At 45.0% G+C, this 22,049-nt stretch overlaps 2 protein-coding genes across 8 annotated transcripts in view; both read left to right on the forward strand.

Annotated features, from left to right (window-relative positions):
- LOC120957747 (uncharacterized) overlaps positions 1 to 22,049 on the forward strand; it is a 457,854-nt gene that overhangs the window by 343,867 nt on the left and 91,938 nt on the right. The window lies entirely within an intron of this gene.
- Positions 1 to 22,049, forward strand: part of LOC120957744 (pseudouridylate synthase RPUSD2-like) — a 203,896-nt gene that overhangs the window by 30,850 nt on the left and 150,997 nt on the right. For 3 of the 7 annotated variants that reach the window (XM_040380096.2, XM_040380091.2, XM_040380092.2), the window contains exons 1-2: positions 10,821 to 11,269; positions 12,365 to 12,673. The exons of 1 other annotated variant lie outside the window; for it this stretch is intronic. The gene's annotated coding sequence lies outside the window, so the exon portion shown is untranslated. Of the gene's footprint in view, positions 1 to 10,817; positions 11,270 to 12,364; positions 12,674 to 22,049 lie in introns of those variants that run through there. 3 more of the 7 variants (XM_040380093.2, XM_040380095.2, XM_040380094.2) reach the window with 3 other exon arrangements.

The following is a 22,049-nucleotide window of genomic DNA, read 5'->3' on the forward strand; positions in this document are numbered from 1 at the left end:
TGATTCTTTGGATTTTTAACTGAAATGAATGCAACTACATTGTAAAAAGTTTAATTTTTTTTTGATATATTTGTCTTGTAATATTTTTTAAATCTTGATGCCGGATTTTAAAATGTTACATCAACTATACTTCTTTTGTAAATGCAACGGACACCTTGAACATGCCTTAAGTAAGGATACTATCAATACACTTTGAAGTCCTAGCACATGCCACGAAAGGTATGTCCCAAAATCGGTTGCAAATTTCCTTCCCTATGTCCCCATTGTAAAATAGCAAATTATCGGCATTCTTACCAAACCCATGCATTAGATTGGCAAATGCAACACGATTGATGTTGTTTTTACTGCCAAAACGGGTGTGTCTATGTGCCATCTCTTGCCATCCAGGATGCTTCGCACAGCTTACAGCAAGAACGTGTAGCAACGATGATAAAATGCCTTCATAAAAATTCATTAAAAATTTAAATTTCATACAACGATGCTCTCGAATCGTTGGTTAGTGTGTACAGTAGTGTTTTTTTTTTTTTTGGTTTTGTATCGTCCCTTGCTGCTGTCTGCCTTTGAGTTGGGGTTTTCCCCTGGCGTATACTACACGCCCATGAGTGTTGTTTTATTGGCTGAAAGTATGCTCAGGCACCAAACACTAAAGGTTTACCACAAGTTTGTTCTATCTTGGTCAAACGTAGAACCAAAGGGGTCAACATAAACACACACACACACACACACATACACATAGTGTGCAACTAAGGAGAGATATATTGCTAGCGTTGCATCGTTTTTGCGTCCACCGATATTTGGTTTGCGCCGTTACAGTATTGTCATAGGAAAACGCTCGCATTACCTTCCTAGCCTGAAGCAGCACAGCTCAGTGAAAGAGTCCTTTGGTTTTTGGGGAGGGTAAAACAAAAACTACACTTTACTACCCCATTTTACGTTTAGATGAAACGTTTTTCAACACACTATTTGCGCGCTCTAACTGGTAGCAAAATTGGACAAATGTAAAGAGTACAACAGCAGCTTGGCAGTGGTGTTTTTTTTCCTCTATCCTTCGCCCTTATTGCTGGTGGTAGTGCACCTCGATGCGGAGATGAAAAAATTAACTGATGAAAGAAAGATTTGCTCACAGGTAGCGAACCGCAAGAACCGTAAATGAAACCGTTTTTCCTTTTTATCTACATGGTTCGGAATCATACCCATGTGTCGAGAGTGAACACACACACACCCAGAGAGAGAGAGAGAGAGAGGGTTCCTGTGCTGTGGCCGGATGCAATGATATTGGGGCGCAATCCTTGTTTTGGGCAAGTGTTCCTGTTGGCAGGTTCGGCACGTTGAAAGCTGAAACTCCACACATTTAATAAACTCATAACTGCAGTGTGCACCATTCGGGTTTTTTTCGGAGCGGTTTTTGTCGTTGTTGTTCATACCAATGGATGGTCGCATGGTTTTGAGGTAACAGTGCAGAAATTGCTGCAGTTGTGGTTTTAGTACATCGGTTTACATTTGCTGTGGCAGAAGATAGGCTGCATAGGGAAATGTGTTTTTTGTTCTTACTGAGGGAAGGCTGTTTTGCTGTCATGTTTATCCATTGAGTCACTTTGTGTAGTTTCTGCGAATAGCACAGTTTGTGTTTGCAGGTAAGTGAATAACAGCTTATTGGTATTATGGCAGTAATATTAGTTTTTTTTTTGAGAAAGAATAAAAGAGAACCTCTGAAAAGCTTACAAGTGGTCAGTGTAATCACTCTTCATAAAATTCTGCATCCTTTGCAGACTCATATAATAGCCATCACTAACTAGTTGCCCCCAAAAATCCTCCCGGGACGGGGGACCCAACCGTAAGACACCCGGTGGTGTTAATCCGAAAAGATTGTACAAAATTGCTCCACTCTCCAATGGTGTGCTAGACATCGTCATAAAAGTAGTCCATCTTCTGAACGATGTTTTTTTGTTCCACGAACACTTTGCTCCACACCAAACCCCAGGCGAGCTAATGCTATTAGAAACCTTCAATTAGAGCTGTTCCGAGAAGTGGTTTACGAAATACTGCAACGCATCGTCTACAGTTGCAGCTGACAGTGCGAACTGAGTTATAGCATTTTAAGCTTATTCAATTCCATAGATTTTCTCGACGAACACACAAAACGTTCCCGGATTGTGTGCGTTTGTATGGCTCAGCTGCTGTCCCAGAGACTGTACCGTTTGCCAGTAAAGTAGAAAGACAAATTCACTCGACGTGTGCAGCACGTTTCGTCGCACACGGATAGATGGTGCTAAGTTTTGTCAAAGCATCTTCCTCCCGACGCACAAAGCGTTCTAGTTGACCGAATGAATTCGAATGAAGCTGTGACTTTGCTTCGTTCTCGTCTGCCAGCAGACAGGCTAGGGAGTGATGGAGGGATGTTTCTGCTAGGAATAAAATAAAAGAACCGTATGTGCACTATCGGAGTTGCCCTAGCCAGCGTAGGATCCTGTACGCTATGTCGAACTGCTGACCGAATCGCTGGTCAGCAGAGTAGCAACAATTGGACAGTTCTTACGAGGGATCCACTTTCCTAATTCTAGCATCTTTTGCTCGACTTTGCGCGCTTTCTCTCTCCCTCTCTCTCTCTCTCTATCTCTCTCTCTCTCTCTTTATCTCTCTCTCTCTTTATTTCCTTCGTAGTAGCCCGCTTGAGGCGACGAAATGATAACTACGTACTCGCTATCGGGGCCGTAACTTTTGTCCTGGTTGCCTAAGTAAGTGCGAGCAAATGCATACAACCGCCCTTTACCCGGTACATTAAATTGATGGGCGCAGCCGATGGGAGAAAAATGAGATGAAAAAGAGCTTTTACTTGTTCGAGCACTTATGATTACCTTCGCACCCGAAGAAGACCGGGTCCGGACAAGTTTGATATGCTCTCGAAGTGCCTAGGTGTATGGATGTGTGGGAAATGGTTCGAACGTGAGTGGAGTAAAGTAACCTGGACACCCGATAAAGCAGAAACGACAGTGGCAATCATCGTAAGAAGGCAGGATATGTTGGCACCATATCTTTAAAGCACAAGTAGCCCGGAGGCTAGGGTGGACGTGGCAGGCAGGCCAGCCATGTGTAACGCCAGAGACGCAGAGCATAAACATGCCGGTTGGGGGTGGGCCCTTTTATCCATTGCACCGGTTCCGTGCTCATCCCAGTGCAGGCCGGTCTTTGTTATCCTTTGATTCCTTATTCTTGGCCTGTCCGGGCTTGGCTTCGTTTGTCAGGGTCAGAGAGTGTTGTGTGTAGTGTGCACTTCGTTGTCCGGCGTGTTATGTTACGTCGTCGTTTGCGTTGCGGTGGGGGACCGTCCGGCAGGGGGTAGTTGGATCGTTTCGTCGTTTGCTGCTGACATTAGAGAACTTCTTGGCGAGATGAAATTGAATGGTTTCGTTTATGCTAGCACGTGGGTGTATGTGTGTGTGTATGAGCTGGGGCCCCCCTATTCCGAACCGTTTGCTAACAATCTAACACGGTCAGCATGATGGAGGAGGCCGGACGAACTGTAAGGCGTCAACGATGACGTCGTCCTTTTGGCATCAGCTAGGGGTTAGGGAGACGGAGCGTGCGAAGGGAGTTAGTATTACTTCCTTCCTACGTATTACCAACACGTCCACGTCGTACTGCGGCGCTAAGGCTCGGAGTATCGTAAAAATTGCTCGACTGCTACTACTGCCACTACGGTTAGAATGTGCAAGCAGGCCCTCCTCCCCGTACATTGGCTTCCATTTCCTGTGGCAGCCGGATCGAAGTAGTAGTAGCCGGTACGGAAAAGCGGACTGATTGACTTTTAACCCGGAAGGAAAAATACTCCACGCCTGTATATCGAATGACTTGTGATACCGCAGCAGAAAAGGGTTGCAGCCGCTCACACTCGCACGTCTCAGCCGCTCGGCAGCTGCTGCATAAATAGTGTGTTGAGCTTACCGATCACCACGCATTAAAACTTACACGTACCGAGCCAGCTGTGCGGGTGGCATTTTGATGGTATTGCCACGATAAATTGTGTACCGAAGAAGGACGTGTCCGTTTCAATGGCCGGCCATTCTGTAAATAGTTGATTGATAGTTTTCGGCTTCAATATTGAGTGGTTGGGACAGTTAAAATCAACTCGATTGAGGTTTTTCGGTAGTGACCGAACATTTACTGTTCTTTGCGATTGGGTGATTTGTTTCGCCAATCTGGGGGGGCTACATAGAGGGTGACAAATGATGAATGATTGCTATTGTTTTGCGATGATCGATTTTTATAGTTTTGATTCGAGAAAGGGGTTTTATTGAATATCACTATTCAACAGGTGTGGTTGAAAGCTGAAACACGAAAGTGTTTTTTTTTTTGGGTGTGTCGAGAATTGCTTCATTTTGTACCCAGTGGAAAATACAATTTTGCTTTACCATTGTAAAAGTAAATAACACATCTAAATAAACAAACATTGAATTTGAATTAAAACCGTTTGCTATGAGTGCTTCTCTTTGTTTGTGATCAGCAGTGGTGGTAAGATTGCTCGAACCATACCAACATAATTGCATTCTATTTTCATGGTGCAATAAATCGAAGCAGTGAATTAAGTTGTTGTCATGAAAATTTAAGACGTATGCTAAAAATAGCAATCATACAAGACGAACCGTCGTTGCAAGGTATCGACACATCAAACCGTGGGCGCCTCCATCGGTACTAAAATGACGTTTATGTCATCGGATTGAACCAGGCTCTTAACGGTGTGTCGGTCAATAGCTTTTCAAAAGGGTTACAAAGGGTTGAAGCTTCCATGGACTCTTTTTTATTGCAAATGGTTTCGTTTTTATTTGTCAAGTTGAAGCACTTTTAGATCACATGGTTTTAATTGCCGATTTGTTTGAGTTCAAATACTTCAGAGTTGTTGAAATGCAAAGTTTGTTTGATATTATGTGGTAATAGTTACCATTGCTTGACTCACACGTAATACTTTGCTTAATTTCACTTCCAATGATATATTTGCTTTATTCTGTTGTCTGTAGAACATAGCTCCTCCAAATCTCTTCTCCTATACGCTGTTCCATAAACAAAATCTTAAATGTTTGAAAATCACTAAACCTGGGTGTGCTGTCTCACTAAACGCCGGAGATCGTAGCTAGACGACACGAAAGGATTAAAGGTCATCTGTTCACATGGAAGCTTTGCTTGTTTAGGTCCCATTAAGGCAAGGGGGATGAAATGTGTTTGTTGACTGAGTTACCTTTTCCACGTCGGTTGACATCCTTTCTACCTTTACTTTGATAACTTTGTGGGAAGATTACGTAGCTGCTCGTAGAACGGTATATGTGGTAATAGGACCGAAGTTTTTACCCAAAGTGTATCGCTTTTCGAAGGCTGCTGATCTACTACACATGTGCGGTTGCGGTTATCGTTTGCCATTCTTGAACTTTGTAGGCTCGACTAGATGTGATCCCTATTCTTACGCAATATTGCATTAGTGTTTGCATAAGATGAGCCAAACTGGAATGTTTTAACTTAACTTAAAAGACTATCTTAAAGTTGCTTAATTTGTTACATAACTAATTTTATTATTTTTTTATACCATTTTACTTATGTTTTTATTTACGTTATTTAGTGTATTATATCATATTTTAAACAAAGTAATAAATCATAAAATATTGTACGGTGGCTGTAGAACAATTCAATGTTTGTTTGTTGTTATTTTAGTGTAGCGGAATTTGGGGCAAGTGTGCCATACGGGGCAAGAGTGCCATCAAGCATTTTTCCTTAAAAACTTTAGTTTAATGATCAATTGTGAATACAATTGGTTGCTTTCCAATGACTAGGTATACTGAGCCGAATTTCATATAGACCAATCGATATTCGAATTTTACATGTTTCGAACAATACCTTTCCTAAACTTTCATAGTGTTTTTCAGTTCATTGTTCAGTTTTTCAGTTCACAAAAACTTTCACATTTTCTCAGCTATACGGTGGTGTAAATATTTTCTCGGTTGATTGTTCGCATAATTTTTGAGAGCTTATTTGGTTGGATTAAATAATTATAATATTCTGCTCAATTTTGAAACTCAACATAAATCAGTGCAAAACAATGGGCAACACATTTTCACATGTAAAATTCGAAATTCCCTGACTCTAATTGGAAGTGAACTTTATATGATGGGAATTGGATTTGTCCAACAGGGGTGGTATAGAGTAAAATGTCCTGATGTAAAGTTCTCATCCCGTAACAAAGAATCAATAAAGTGTCCCACAACTATGAGAATTCCTGGAAACCCTGTATTATGTGTAAAAAAACTTGAAGAACCGCCAATATGATTATGGAACATTTTGAAAATTGCAAATATCCTTTTTATAATTTTTTTTGTTTCGTATGTATTTATACAACAACACAATATACATAAAATAAAACAAAATACAAAAAATAATTGAAACGATTTTGAATAACAACTGCTTTTATTAGCAATTCATGTTTAGGAAGGAGTTCATTTGTATCAATAAAACAGTTGCACGGCGCTGAGTTTCCCTAATGATTGACAAATGAAAGTACGCATGAGATAATAAAGCAACAAGACAAATGAAGTTTCCTGCTTTCCTTTCTTGCTCGCTGGCCTGGTTTAACTTATCTTGAAAAAAAAACCCCTGGTATGATTACTTTTGTGTACAGTCGTGCATGCGAACGCTTACCTCCTGTTTGATGTTCGTGCGATTGCATGCTCATTTATTGCCGCAGTTTCGAGTCCTTCCGTGTCCTTCCGAAATCCTTTAACACGACAGTTCTGTGCCGCACTTCCGCAAACTCCGTTAGGGTAGATGGGCGGGGTGATGGGGTGGGGGGGGGGGGGAGGGAGGAGAAGGAGGTTCCTTTCCCCTTACTCACTGGTGCCACACCGACCGATGGGACGCGTAGGTTCCATTCCTGCCACGGGAGTGTACCGCCCGGGAATCGATCGCACCACCACCACCGTTTGCGCTGTGTGCGGAAATGTGTTGCCTTTTTCTTTGCGTCGTTCTCAGCTTTATTATTTTTTTGTTGGCTCATTGCGCTCCTGCTCCTCCATTTCAAGCATTCTAATGGTTGAATGCTGCTCCTTAGACTGCAACCGTTACGGTTGCAGGCGAGCCCCTGTGAGCTTCATTCTTTCGCGCCAAAGGCACGGTAAACCATTCCTTCCGGTGTCACTGGCCCGCAGTCGCTAGTGCAGCCGGCCGGATGCCTCGGTGGGTTGTGCGCGGACAATGGACTAGCCAAACAGCATATGCTGCTGGAATTACCATATCCTCACCACATCGCACCCTTCCCTCCGCATCGCTCACGTTTGCCCGCACGATTGTCTAAATTGTCTGGATTTACAATATACATCCCATGCTCTGGCAGAAGGTACCGATGCGGTCGAAAATAGCGATGATGGTTGCGGCGACGGAGCAGGACAGGGAGAAAGAGGGCGATGAAAAACTATCAGCAACATTAGACTGCTCGGGCTCGGGCTGGATTTCCTTCTCTTGTTTTTTTTCTGTGCGACATGGTACCGAGCAGTATCCTTTTGCTGGTGGTGTGCGAGTCGCGTCGAAGGACACTGCAAGGTGAGTCATGTGGTTGGTTCGGTGAGAGCTGGAGAGAAAGAGAGCGAGCGTGCGCGCCCGTTGGTTACGGTTGGCAACCGTGCCGACACCCAAACACACTCGATACTCGACCAGGATCTGAACGAGCGTTGCGGAAAAGGGGGAAAACCAAGGGCGGTAGGAAAAGAGCGACAGATAAGGAAGGTGGGGGTGGGTGGTTGGTTGTTTGTATTTTGTTCGGTAGTATAGAAAAACCGTACACAGTGTGTGCTGCAGAAAGCAAAAATCGAAAGAGCAAACGATTGTGTGTGCACGGTAGCAGAAGACGCAAAAAGAAAAACCGCGCGAGAGATAGAAAAAGAGAGATAGCCCACTGGACGTACCACCGGGGCGAGGGAGCGGTGCCGATCCACTAGGACAACAAACGCACATGTGGTTTGCGGATTTGCGCGATAGCTCGGCAGCGGGGGCGGTATGAAAAGTGGAAAAATCATAATGGTTTGATAAAAATAGATCGTCATTCAGTTACTCGCCCCGAGCGGGGGGCACCGAACAACAACACAATCGTGCGTGCGTGCGCGCCCCGAACACGGCCTCGGGAAATGGACAACACGAGCGAGAGAGAAAAAGAGAGAGCGAGTTAGTGAGAGCATCCAGCAAAGGGGAGCATGAGTGCCCTTTAGTCACTCACGGTGAAGAGGGGGTTCGTTCTGAGAAATGCTTCGTGTGTGTGTGTGTGTGTGTGTGTGTGTGTGTGTGTGTGTGTTTCGCTTTATGCTGTGGGAGTTGGGGGGATGATTTGGGGGGTGGTTTGCGATCTCGTTTGGAGCATGGCTTGAGCGAGCCGGTTGTTTGTTTCCGTTTCCAATCGGTAGATCAAGATATACGCACACACGCGATTTGCATACGCGGCTTCAACCGGAAGATGGCAGCAAGGTGGGTATCAGTAGAGGGTGGGACGGGTGTTATTTTACATGTGGTAAATCTCACCGCTGCCTAACCTAACGATCGGTTTAATATTTTTGCCCCATTGGCCGGGAGTCAATTTATCGGTGTTTGTTTACGGGGGTTGAATCGACTAGGTGATTGCATCATTGGTGTGTGTATGTGTTTTGGTAAGATAAATAAACCACGATCCGATCAGTTCACGGTGCGATGCTATATCAAAACTTGCGATCGTATTTGTTGTGCTAATAGTTGGGGTGAGATAATGGTGTATGAAAAGACGCTTTCGACACTTGGCTGCTCGATTAAGCTCTATTTCGTCGACGTTTAGATCCAGCTCTAACGACGTGTGGATGCGTTTAGTTTATTAATGGACTGATAATGGTGGTGAGGGTATTTTTTGCAAATATACTGCTCTTTAATTGACGTACTTAAGAGGACAGACGGTTCTACGAAAACTGTATTCTGCTTACTGGGTTTTCCATAAGTTCTCATTATTTTGGGACACTTTATCGATGTTTTCTTATTAGAAACGAACCTTATTCGGAATAAGAATCACATTAACCCTTTTTGTTTGGTGACATCCAGAATTCCTATTGGATTCCAAATGAGGCTCCAAATTCCAAAGTAGAGTTCCCAAAGTGTCCCAAAATTGTGATAACCACTGAACAGTTCACAGTCCTTTTGACTTGATTTCAAATAAATGTTATCTTTTACCTAATTATTTTCTCACCATTACGTCAGATTGAGCCATATTGGATTTCTGTAAAGTACAAAATACCGAATAAAAGTTAATTATCAACAAATCAGCTCGATCTTGTTTAAACTTTTGTAGTTGTTGTGTTAATGATAGGAGGTTAATGAAATATTTAAATGTAATTATTGGATAAAGTAGTTTATAATAGTATTGGATATAATAGTAGCAGAAGGTTTCGTAGAGTTATATTCCTTTTTTCATGGATGGAGATTGATGTAGTTGATTTTTTACCAGAATAGTATATTGCCAAAACTTCAAGAAAAGTGTACATATTTGGCTATTTTAATTATTGTTGTTCAACGAATGGTAATTCCTATCAGGCTAGACTACATAAAATCTATTATATATTTGAATTTAAATTTTATTATTAAACGTTTGGTCGCTGTTTGCTAGAAAGCTAGGTAAGCTAGAAGCTTATCGTAGTGTATATATAATCTTGAGAATCAATCCATTATGGACATAATTGTATAACACAATGAGTGGAAAGTGGCCATATGAGAATCCATTCTGTCCGGTCTACAAGGACACGATGCGTCTATTGAATAGATCACTGGGTTGATCCATACTGCAAGTCTATATTGTTTACTTTATTTTACTATATTTTAAATTGCCATAACCATCCTCTCACAAAAAACAAATACCTTCGGTGTGCTGGATGAGAACTTTACTGCGTCGCCAATTATTGATCCATAATTACATGTACTCTGATGTAGTGGACCATTGCATTTATGACTGCAACCGCTTTCAAAACATTGTAGAGATCAATCGAACAATTCAATCTGAAATATTGAACAAAGCTCGAAAGGTTGTAAAATTACATCTCTACATCATCATCATCATCATCATCATCATCATCATCATCATCATCATCATCGCCAGATCGCTTTCCTCCGTCCAATACAGAGCGCGCACTACTCAACAAATTACCCACTTAAGTGTAGGGTAATTCAAAATAAAGAGCGAAAACCCTCGAAACATTTACATCATTTTCATAGGTTTCCGTATGGGGGCGGCGGCCTGTACGATTACACCAAGACGGGGGCTGCCATAACCTTGGCTGTGGAGGGCGAAGCGATCGATGATCACCAAACCGGTCAGAAATTGCCACCTTTTGGGGTGCGTGCAAGTGCAAGATTTGTTCGTCAAACTTGTAAACAAAATGCTGGCAACAACCGGCCGCCGTTTCGTTATGCCTTTGATTTTGTTTCACCGGTAGTGGAGGTGTTGGGGTTGCTCTGTCAACGAGAAAAGAGCCCGCTGATGAGGGTTTGGTGTGCATTATGGCCGGAAGGTGTTTGTAGCTGCCTCCGCATAAAAATACCCACAGACAAACTTATGCATGCTGACAGACGTTTGCTTTCCTCGAGCATAAATTTGCTTCGTTGTTTGCTTCGTTGTAGCCACATGTTCAACGCTCGGTCTCTCTATCTCTCCGTCTTGTAGGAGCCTTCTTTGGCTCCACCATGAAAAGCCGCTCTCGCGAGCATCGCATTTGGCAGCTTCCCCTTTAGCCGACGCCGTGACCGATCGTGATCGCGCGAAGGGGTGGTTGGCCAGCATCAGCGCCAGTGTCGCTCTCCGGTGTCCGCTTCGGTGATGCTCTTGCTCTCCGTGAGTGGCATGCGCGATTGCTCCAACCGAACCGAACCCGCGGGGTTGTTCGGTCGGCGAGCGCCCCAAACAGCCGAATGTGCCGCGTGCCGGCGCGATGGTGGCGCGCGTATCTAGTTTCGTTGTCGGGCGTCGTCGGGCTCTCGGGGTTTTGCACTTTGTTTAGGTTATATTACGCTGGCGCCGATCGGGAAATTCAGTCAGTTATTCGCGGTACGTTGCTTGTAATGGTGGCCATCCACCGTCTGTTTGTCCATTCGTCCTCGTCGTTACTGTCGTCCTCGTCGTCGCCGTCATCATCGTCATCGTCAGCAGCATCATCGTCCTCCCGCTGTGGTTGTTGTTAGAGCACGTTGACGCTGAAAGGCGCCAGACTCACTTGTGTGGCATTTGTTGAGCGGTGTATGTACATTTTTGTGTTACGGGAAATTCATCGTGTGTTTTAGCCCAGGCCGTGCCGAGTCTGTGCTGTTAAATCTTATTGTGGTTTTCAAACAGACAAATACACTTCGTGATGTGAATTTTCAAAACCTGTGTGTGCATACTAATCCATCAGAAGTGGAACATGCTTACTGCTTTACTCTGTGTTAATTGTTGTGTGATAGTTTAAAATTACTCTCCCTGACTCTAAACGACACTGAGCTGAATTGTATGTTGAAAATCAAAACAGAATTGGAAAGAAGTGTTGCTTAAAAATTTCCCACTGTTTTGCGGATGCATCTGCTTAGTGGTGGCGAATAACGAAGCTAGTTGGAATAACGAGAAAGAAAATAAAAACGATTATAGCATAATCACTCCGAACAACATTCCGCCTGCCAGGCCGATTCAAGTGTTACATGTAACACGGTGTAAAGCGTCTGTCGGAATAAGCACTCCCGAATCCATCCGCAAGTAAAGCAGTAACGAAACAAAATCAAGTTACACAACTTTATTGTGGATGTTAGATATTTGTATGCGTCTCTAGCTGCGTTTGTGTGTGTATGTGTGTGTCTATTTGAAGATGTGTTTCGTTTATGCAATAGGAAAAAGGGAACTAGAAAATCTAAAAAGAAAAACTTCATTCGTGAAGCACTTTTTTGTGCTGTTTCTTTTTTTTCTGTGCGGAGCCCAAAAGTTTAACCTGACAAGCGCCGTGCGGGCGCATGAGTGGCGCAACACGAGTTCTTTGTGGATTGGCGAAAAAGTAAGATTGAGAAATTAAAAGTGAAATAGACCGACGCGTGCAGCATTGGCGATGAAGATTGTGGCCTGAAGAATGAAAGAAAGTGGGTAACAGCTTTTGTTGTTGTTGTTGTAGCTCCGCGCGTCCGCCCACTCTCGCTCTCGTTCTTTAACAGTGCCTGTGGGTGCAGTGAAGTGAAAGTGTGAAGAATTTAGCACCAAAGCAGCGCAAAGCAAGCAACAATCTCGATGTAGAAGCTTCTCTTCTGTTCTGGCATTTTGGGATGGTTTTTTTGTGTTTGTTCTTTAAATTCAATTTATTCAATTGCTTTTCAGTTGTAATACAACGCAGTGATCGGGCCGGATGTGATAACGAGAAGAAGAAGAAGAAAAAAACAACCTATGAATTCACGTTGAAGAAGTGTGTATCTGAGTGTGTAGGTGTACTGTAACGATACCTATTTGGAAACGTCTGTACTTGTGAAGAGTGAAGTGATAGCAGTGACACAACAAAGCAGATTGTTTGCCGTCCGGTCGTGAAAACCCGGGATAACAACATTGTTGATCCCGCCGTGGTGCTTCAGCAGTTTGGCATAGAAATGCGCCATCGTTGACCCAACAACATCATCCGTTACCGGAAGCAAAGTAATGCAATGTTCTATTTTTCTGTTAAATGCTACTCGTAAGATACTAAATGTGTAAAAAAAAAGAATCTTCGTTCTGTTCTGGAAGGCTAGCGATTTCTTAATGGTAATTTCCTGAGTTTAAACAACAATACGTTTATCGTCGCGACTCGTCCAGCTATAGCGGGCATCCGTATTCGCTTGATATTAGACTAGCAACTGTGTGTTTGGTTTTCGCTCCCAGACTGTGTTGTTCTATACCAGCCAACGATTTCCCGGATAAATCGTTTTCCTCGCCGCGTTTTGTTCGCGCGGGCTTCATAGTTCTATTTTTGAATAGTCTGCAGCTAGCAGCAAACTACTGTTTTTTCTCCGGCTTGGTTTTTGTCGATCGCATTTGCTGTGCTGTACATTGACGAACGACCGCCACCACCACCACCACGACCACCATCAACTAGGGGAAGGGAAAAGGGTATAGAAACACACACGTTCAATGGCAGTGGGCAAAAACTACCGCTCTACGAGCGAAACCATTTCGTTAGCAAAAACAACAAATATACGCTTACACCGAAAACGAACACAAACACACGGGCGCAAAAACACACCACGTGCTCGTTTTTCGCTCTTCTTCTGGTTGCGCCGGAAAATGATAGATCCCTTTTCCCGGTGGGCGCGCCAGAGGACGCGGGTGCGGGGCCTGTGCGCGGGGCCGTATTTTGGCCGATTTCCATCGCGGCACTTCCATCGCAGTACGCGTGCAGCAGAGCGCCGTTAGGTGTTTATGTAAAGTCGCAGACATTTTCCTCGCTCAAACGCCCTCGAGATTTGCCACCGGGACACCGGGCTGCTTTTTTGTTTGCTGCCCCAACCGATTGCTTTATGCTGCTGCCAAACGGTTTGTCTGCGTGAGTGTGTGTGCGGCGTTTTCCTATCTCATTTCATTTTCCCTGGCGGCACCTAATTCGTCAATCCGTTGGCGGCTGTAAGTGGAAAACGTTCGATTTCAATCGCTCTCTCTCTCTCTCTCTCTACTTCTCTCGCTTTGCACGAAACGGGGTTGCGATGAGGTCGGCTGTCGGCTGGACGGTTTCGGTTTTGGTTTGACATTTAAAACTGTTGGTGGAGAAAACTTCTGTCTCGTCTTCTGCCCCCTGTCTGCTCTGCTGGCGGTTCAGCTGATCAATCGCGAGTGAGGGTCGGACGGGGCAAAAAAAAAAATGACGTAGGCCGTAGCTTCGTGACGCGCTGGTGAAGCATTTCTTTTCTGCGAAGCATTAATCGGGATCGGGGAGGTGTAGAGGACAGTGTGAGAATGCTCATGTAACAGATTTTCTCTGCCAAAACGCGGCGGCTGGGACGTTTTTTTTTTTGTCCACAGATCGGCGCACAGTAAGTGACCGTTGTGTGTGTTTTCCCTCCGCGCTTTTCGTTCGAACCGATCAAACACAGCTCCGTCGCGATGAAGGGTAAAAGACACGATTGACGATTGAAGGTAAACCGCCGCGTGGCGTGGTGGATTGTTTGAAATTGAAAAGAACACCTTCGTTCGCTTCGGCCGGCACAGAACGGGCAAAGCGACAAGGGCGAAAAGAAACCAAAAGAATGGACGCGGAACAACATTGTATAATAGATCGCGTGCACCACCCGCCATCGGAACGGTTCGGAAGGAAATTGTACCTTGTTTTTTTTTTTCCTTCGTTTTTGCTCTTCACTTGCTGCTCCAAAAGGCGTGCCGCCACTAAAGCAAACCCCAGGCAGGCCACCACGACAAGCGGAAGCTGGTGGAATAAGTCACCAGCTGCAGGACGGGAGAAAGAGAGAAGGGGGAAAATAAACCCATTCAGTATGGGACGCACGGATCGACAAAGAAAACCCCCTTTGGTTTCCGGAGCGGGAAAAAGGCAAGGCAGGGGCATGAAAATACCTTTTTCCTAAGGGCTTATCAGGCACTTTGCGTAATCGTGTTGGAAGTCCTTTCCTATCGGTGTACATGCGTGTGTGTGTTTGTGTGTGTGTTGATGGTAATGGTACAACGTGCCGGAATTAAATTGACGCCTGGCCGGGCCTCTCCACTCAGAGAACGGTACACCAGTTCGTTGGGGTAGCGCTGGTTGACTGACTGACTAACTGGTTGACGGCTGACGAGCAAAACCCCGTTCGCTGCTGCCAGGCATGTATTTGCGCTTTAGATGATGCTTTTTACTCCACCAAAGTGGTGGAGAAATTAAAGAACACTCAAGTTCTACACTTTCATAAAGATTTTGGGCAGATTATGGTGCTGCATTTACAGGGCGCGCGCGCGCCCTTGTGTGCTTTAAATCGCGCGTACCTCTTCCGGTGTGATTTCTTCCGGAAGTACGTGTGTGTGTGTCAAGAGGAGGGAGTGTTTTATGTTGAAAAATTAAATCCATCCTCCCAGAGCGTATACCACCCGCGCCCATTCGTTTGATGTGTTTTACTCTGGGTGTGTAGTGCGAATGATGAAATTAAACTTAAACGCTGTCGATCGCACAATTCGCGACGCGCCACGATTATTAATTCTAGCTTATTTTTGGGGGGCTTTTCAGATGGGTTAGAACTGTGTGTTGCACCCTAGCGGTTGCGTCCGCAGCTCGCTGGAGGGAAATTAATTTCCAATCGCGTTTCCACGCGCTGAACTGAATCGGAACGGGTCGAAGCTTCCGTTGCATTAATGTGTGCATGTTAAATGAAAATCACCACCAATTACTCCCATTCCCATCATGATGCACAATTTAATTGTGTGGCTCGTTTGCGATATACGTATATTAGCTTACTGTTCAGTTCGATGTGCGGCTGCTAGTGTTAAGTTTCGCACACACAAAATCAAGCCTTTCCCTAACCGAAATTGTAATGCAAACGAACACGGAGAAGAAGGCCTGTGTGTGTGTGTGTGTGTGGGCATACGTTATCGAAGGTGTTTGGCACAGAAGGGAAATAAATTACCAAACTGCGCGCCATCAAACCGCGTGCAATTAGCGAAAGTTTTCCCTACTGTTGGTGCCCCTTCCGATGTTTGATCAATGGGCAGTTTCGGAGCATGGATAGATGGGCTGGCACATCTTTCGCGCGCACGGCTACTACTCTCGGTGGCAAACAAAGCGTAACGGATGTGAGGTGCAGAAAAAGGTGTCGATTAGCTATCCACGGCAAACTCTCGAAAGTTTAGATTCACACACACACACATACACACACGTGGTGGGGTAAGTGCTCTCTATACTTTGGTTTTTGCTGTGTTCGGACGGTTTCGGACTATGCGGTTGGTAAACAACGAGAGTAGTAGTACTCCTACGCCCGCCCAATGTACTGGACAAGAAGCTGGTTGTTAAACTCATAAACAACCGTACCGTATTGCTCCTGCCCCCCCCCCCCCACCAGAGAGGGGAAGCCGGCCCTCTGATGACAGGGTTTGGTAAATGCATTCGATGCGGGGTTTGATTGGGTTTGATGGCACCGTTTGTACGCAGCGCGAACGCGGCTCGTAGTTGTGCTTTAGTGCATTAGGTCTTTTGCCTTTTTCAATCTGAATGAACACACACAGACACACATGATAGCACGAACAGTGACCAAACCGTCCGGTCAGTGGCAAGTTGTTATGTTGTTTAAGTTTTGTTTTTTTTTTGTTGCTCGATCTCGAATCGGAGAAATCCCTTTCCGTTAGACATTGCGCGTGGATAGTTTGATCATATTTTTTTGTGTTAGTGTGTGAGTGTACGTCATTTTTTGCGCGTGTGGAAGCCGGTCAACAACTTAGTTCGTTTTGGGTGGGAAGAGCGGGGGAACCGTGGTGGTTCGCTCCAATGTGGGACGGACTGCACATGGTGTGCATGGTGGAACTTGTGTTAAACATTTGAACAAACAGCTGCACTACTTAACCACCTCCCCGCGGGTATGTGCAGGTTTTTGTCGCACCGAATGTGTTGCACCTTAGGCGGTGTGCCCTTTTTTCTGTGTGTTTTGGGTACACACGTGTGCCCAAAAAAAGTAGATTGATTTTTCTGCTGCTTGTATAGGTGATCGTTGAACTTTTCTGCCTTGCTAATGATTAATCATTGCAGTATTTCCTTTTTTTGTATAGGTAGTTTTTAATATAAGTTCGTGTTATTGTCTGGCTACCGTTATGCTGGATATTTGCCTTTCCAAAAGTGTTCGACGGCTGGTCGCACATTTCGACTACCGAGCGAGCGGGTTAATTCACACTCGTGCTCTAAGTCCATTACGCAAGGGGTGGTACGGCTGTCGCCGATGTCGCGGGTCTAATTTGTCTTCCAGGAGCCAAGCTTTTAAGAGAGCACAGCGGGACCTTACGACCAAAAGAGGGTGGGAAAGTGATATCTAAACTATATTCGTGTGTGTGTGTGTGTGTGTGTGTGTGTGTGTGTGTGTGCGTACTGTTACATGCAGCGTGAGTTGCAACAATATGCCATGACGGTGAAGTGGGATCAATAGCAAGATGGATGGAAGGCAATGGTATTTGAATGATTTTCATGCCTAGTGATGGATGGTGTTGAGCGAAATAGAAAAAAAAACCCTTACTGCTCGCACACAAAAAAAAAACCCGCACACTGTAGTTTAGCCACATGAAGGAGGGCAACGTTTTGTTGAGCCTGAACGATCGCAAAGTAAAATGAACAAATAATTCATCTTTCTGTTGTTTTATGTATCGTTTTGTAATGCTTAACAGCGCCGTTTAGTTGAGTAAAAACAGTCATTTTTTTAAGCAAAAGGTGCAGCACATTCAATTAGCTTCGTAATCGAGCAACCACCAAACCTGAAAGTTAATTCGCTGAAACCCGTCCATAAAGTTATTAATGATTGTTTCGACTGCACGAAAGGTCGAAATGCTGTTAAGAACACGCTGGCAACAAGCAGCTCTATGCGGGCTTGACCTCTCTCTCTCTGCGGGCACATTTGGACGTTGAGGAAGCAAAACCGTTTGGTTCTGTGATAGAGGGATAGTGGTTTGGGCCTTAGCATCCAACCGGTGTGGCCGCATCCCCCAGCCGAGCCGACGATGAGTAATGTGTGAAGGGATGTGATGTGCGTTCGAAGTTGATTTGATCATCGTACGTAGCCGAGAGTAGATCGATGATGTTTTAGCGACGACCGTCCGAATCCGCTGTCATCGTCGTCGTCGTGCGAAGCTCGGACGCAAGCCTAACAAGCCATTTGCACACCGAGGCTCCGCAAGCATTAGCGGTGTGTGCGCCACAAGCGTGTGCGGCGGACTAATGACTGCAAAAATTGATGACTTTTATGATGATGTCATGCGACCTGTAGCGCGTGTTTTCGACCTCGTCCCGGGCCGGTCAGATTTTGACAGCCTCGCTTGAGTGGGCTGTCTTGGCTGGTTGGGACGAAACGGAACGGGCCAAGATGATATAAAGGAATGTTGTTTTGATGGAACGTAAGACATGTTGATACACACGCAAAGGCAAATCAATATTTTGTATAGCCCGTTGAATAATAATGGCAATCCAGAGAGACATCGGGCAGGCTGGGAGGAATGTATTGAAATCAGTACCTTTCCGAAAGCAGTATTAATATAAACGTGTGTAGCACTTCTCCACCATCCCCCGACAATGCGTATCGTTGGTTTATGCACGGCACAGCACCACGCGTGACGTCATGTGAAGAAACGTTTTTGTTGTGGTTGTCGATGTTTGTTAGAGATTTCTCACAAATTCGGTAACCGCTGGGCTACGGTGGGCTGATTTCTTCAGCAAGCTGGCTTGGTTTGTTTTGCAGGTTGTGTTTGCAACACGGAGCCGCATCTTGAGAAGAAAATATCGTCATAATCGTGTAACTCTAGGGAACATTCTTCACCATCGCGGGCCCATCTAGCGCACGTGCATAACGTTACGCTCCGGCGGGCTTGCGTGGTTTAATTTATAACTCCTCCGAAAGAGAGCCTCAAGAAGCGATGGAAGAGAGGGAGTCGAAAACAGAGCGCAGCAGAATTAGGCCCCGTACTCCACACGGTTGAAGGTGATCGAAAGCGAAAGCGTTCGAAAGCCCACACTGCCGTAATAAAGCATCGGAGACTGCGCCGCCGAGATCCGACTGCATATAACGGAGGGCTGCAAGCGTGTGGCGCATTCGGGTTGGGAGTTAAGAGAGCAACATTTAAAAAAAAATGGCCAATCAGCTGGCCCGTGGAGTCTCTGCAGCATAAAACCAAACATTATTGCTACGCTCGTTCGACTCGTCCGCCTTCCGCAGTTGGGGAGGCGCAGAGAACGCACGACGCTAGTGACAGCTTTCGGATGCTGCCGTTAATGAAGGCTAGGGAATCGATGGGAAATGGAGAGCAATAAAAAAGGGTATTAGAAACGGGGCTCGAGCGTTCAACGGGAAGAAAGACCCGAAGAGACGAAAGGGAACGAAATGCTTAGCGGCATTTCAAATGTTGTGTGTTTCCCCTTGCTATGGCTCTTTCGGAGCGAGGGAGGGTTGGCTGCACTTTAGCGGACCTTTGCGACCTCCCCGAAAAGGGCTCGCTCGATCTCGAATTGGCTGGAATTGATTTGGAAATAATTTGAAAGGGAAAGTGTGGAGCCGTCGTTGACGTCGCACAGCAGTGTGTCGTCGTCGCCAGGAGGGAAACTGGAAATTTCATAACTCCCTTTTGCCGCGCCACCGAATCGCTTAAACCGTGGGTTGCATTGGAATGATCTTTTTTTTAAGGGGAGTTTGTCTGATCACCGCGGTCGGCGGTTGACAAAAACATGAGATTGTGTTCCTTTGTGAAGGGATGTTTGGTTGAACTTGTGTTATGTTTCGGAGCAGGAGAGTTGTATCGCAGCATTATGGCAGGCGTCAAACAGCTGGATTTCACTGGACAGCGTTTGTGTAATCGGCTTGGCTAAGATTTGATTTAAGATTGCCTTAATTTGGGTCCCTCCTGTTAAATGAAGACTTGTATTTTGTTTTGGGAATTCCGTTTTTCAGGGCGTGCAGCTTTGCATAAGCGTCGTACTTGACACGCTCGCGCAAAGTGTTGCACGCGATCAAATGAAACAATTTATCACAATTACACACCACATCGCCGCCACCGCGGAAACCCCCAAAAAGGGGAGATAAAAAAGTGCCCAATTACGTTTAGTGATCGTTTGGCCGGAAGAAAAATGCGCTCATGCTTCAATGGCATCCTTCATTACGTGCGAATGATGAATATACGTTTCGATTAAATGGACAATCGCCACTCCATTCCACGTTCTCGACCCGACTGACTCATGGTCCGGAAAGGCAGTCCCTTCAAAAACGTGGCATGCAGCGTGGGCCCTGTATTTGGAGGCTACTGTAAGAAGATTTATGCCTCATTAAATTTATGAGTATAGTAAGTATCCAGCTACCGCGGCGGTAGCGGCGGCCTTACCATCATCCGTTGCACGCAGCTATAGTTGTGGAGCGCCGTGAGAGAAGCTATGCTCGGGTCTGGCTGAAGTATAACTGCCCGCACCCCCAAACCGGCAACCCGGTGTACAACGTTTTACAACATATTTCCAACCATTGTCGCTCGTCGTGGCGTCGTTCGCACTAACATTTTGTTTTTGTTCTCCTGTTGTGGGCTATATATTTCATTTCTTTCCCATTCGCGCCATGCCAATTGTGCAGCGTTGCTGGTGGCGCGTTATCGGCATTGTGTGTGGGACGGGTGTGTGATGTTTGTTGTCGTCGCACACGAGTGTGCACGCGTGTGATATGATGATGCATTGGCTGTGAGCAATTATGAATCGAAATGATGATACAATTACCACCGCGGCCTGCGTACGGCGGCACCATGCAGATGGATATTCGCGTTACGCAAAAGCGAAGAACCGTCTGCCCGCTTGTCTTGTTTCGGTGATGGCGTGTAGTGTTGTCGGAGAGCTGTAAAATGAAAGCAAAAGGGAATAGGGGGTAAATTGATACAGTGGGTGATTAATTTTATGTTTTCTTTTTGGATGGTGATTTTAACCGCCATAAATGGGTCATTTGATGTAAGACATCTTGAATGATTCAAGTATAAGCCAACGAAACGTGTCGTATACTTTTCGGTTAGTAATGCATTAAAAAAGCTGCAAACCTTCATCCTGCAATGATGATACTCAACATTAGAATATCAAGTGTTCTTATCACTCAAAGATTTTGCTGTGAGGGGAAGGAATTTTCTTCGCAAGTACTTAGCATACCACATCACAGCAATTTGCCAGATGCTTTGATCTGCAAATTCCCATTAACACATTCCGAGCTAAAAAAAATATCAAGCATGCTTTGATTGTAGCTCATTTGTAACGTGCAAAGTAGTCAAATGCTTTAAAGCAAGTATGTTATCTGCAACAAAGCAAAAATCTGAAGTGGAAATTTTGAGAGCGCAACTTTGCATCCGTGCCACATCAAACAATTCCGCTCAATGATGCATTTAAAGAGAGTTGGCGATACCCGGTCCAGATTAGGATAAAGAAAACTCAACTCAACAAAAAAGGTTTTTGCCCAATGCGAACTGACAGTCAGCGAATTTATCGACCTGCCGAGTACCGAGTGCAGACTGTTGGGTAGAATAGAAGGGCAGAATCGATTTTCCATTCCGTGAACTTTTCCCACCGATTCCAGAATTAAAGATTCGCTTTCGCTTGCCCCTCGCGCCGTTCGTTCGAGTGTTAATCGAGCGGGAAACAGGGTAAGCGGTAAGGGGTAGTGCAATAGAATTTGAAGCAAACGTGCAGTGAATGCATTACCAATCGTTCACGCACACACACACACACACAGCTGTTGGGTGTGGGGGCAGTATGGGGTGGTTAGCCGCAAAAGTTTGTTGAACTTTGATCCTCTTGTTGGCGCGTTTCGACGGGTACACCTACCGCCGTTCGATCCGGATGGTTTGTTGAATTCCAATTCGCCACTGGGAATCGAATCGAACTATATATCTCTTTCTCTCTGCTTGGTTGCAATTCTGTTGCAATGTGCAGTTTTACTGCGATAGGGCACGTTTCGCCGGAATTACGGCATGCGAAATCAATGTCAGCATTGCATAAGGTTGATGGAGTACTAAGGCAACTTGGTTTTTGGAAAATTTAATAATGAGATGGATGGGTGCAAGAAAGACACTGTCAATACACGTGGTTGCATTTAGCAGTGAACCTCATTTCCTGTGGATTGGAATTAGCCAACGTGTTTCTACATCCAATGTCCGACCTGTTCAGATTCCATTAATCCAGATCGAAAACAAGCCACTTCCGTTGGGAAGGCCAAACGCGCGGTAAATACAATATTGATTTGCCTTTCGGTGAAGTGTTTGTTTACCACGTGGCTTCGTGTTTTTCGGCTCATCTTCCAACGAATATTGAACTTCGTGTGTTGAAACAAAGTATTACCGAGTGCCGGGTGTGTGTGTTTAC

Source organism: Anopheles coluzzii, chromosome 3 (genome assembly GCF_943734685.1).
Source record: "Anopheles coluzzii chromosome 3, AcolN3, whole genome shotgun sequence".
Taxonomy (NCBI): domain Eukaryota; kingdom Metazoa; phylum Arthropoda; class Insecta; order Diptera; family Culicidae; genus Anopheles; species Anopheles coluzzii.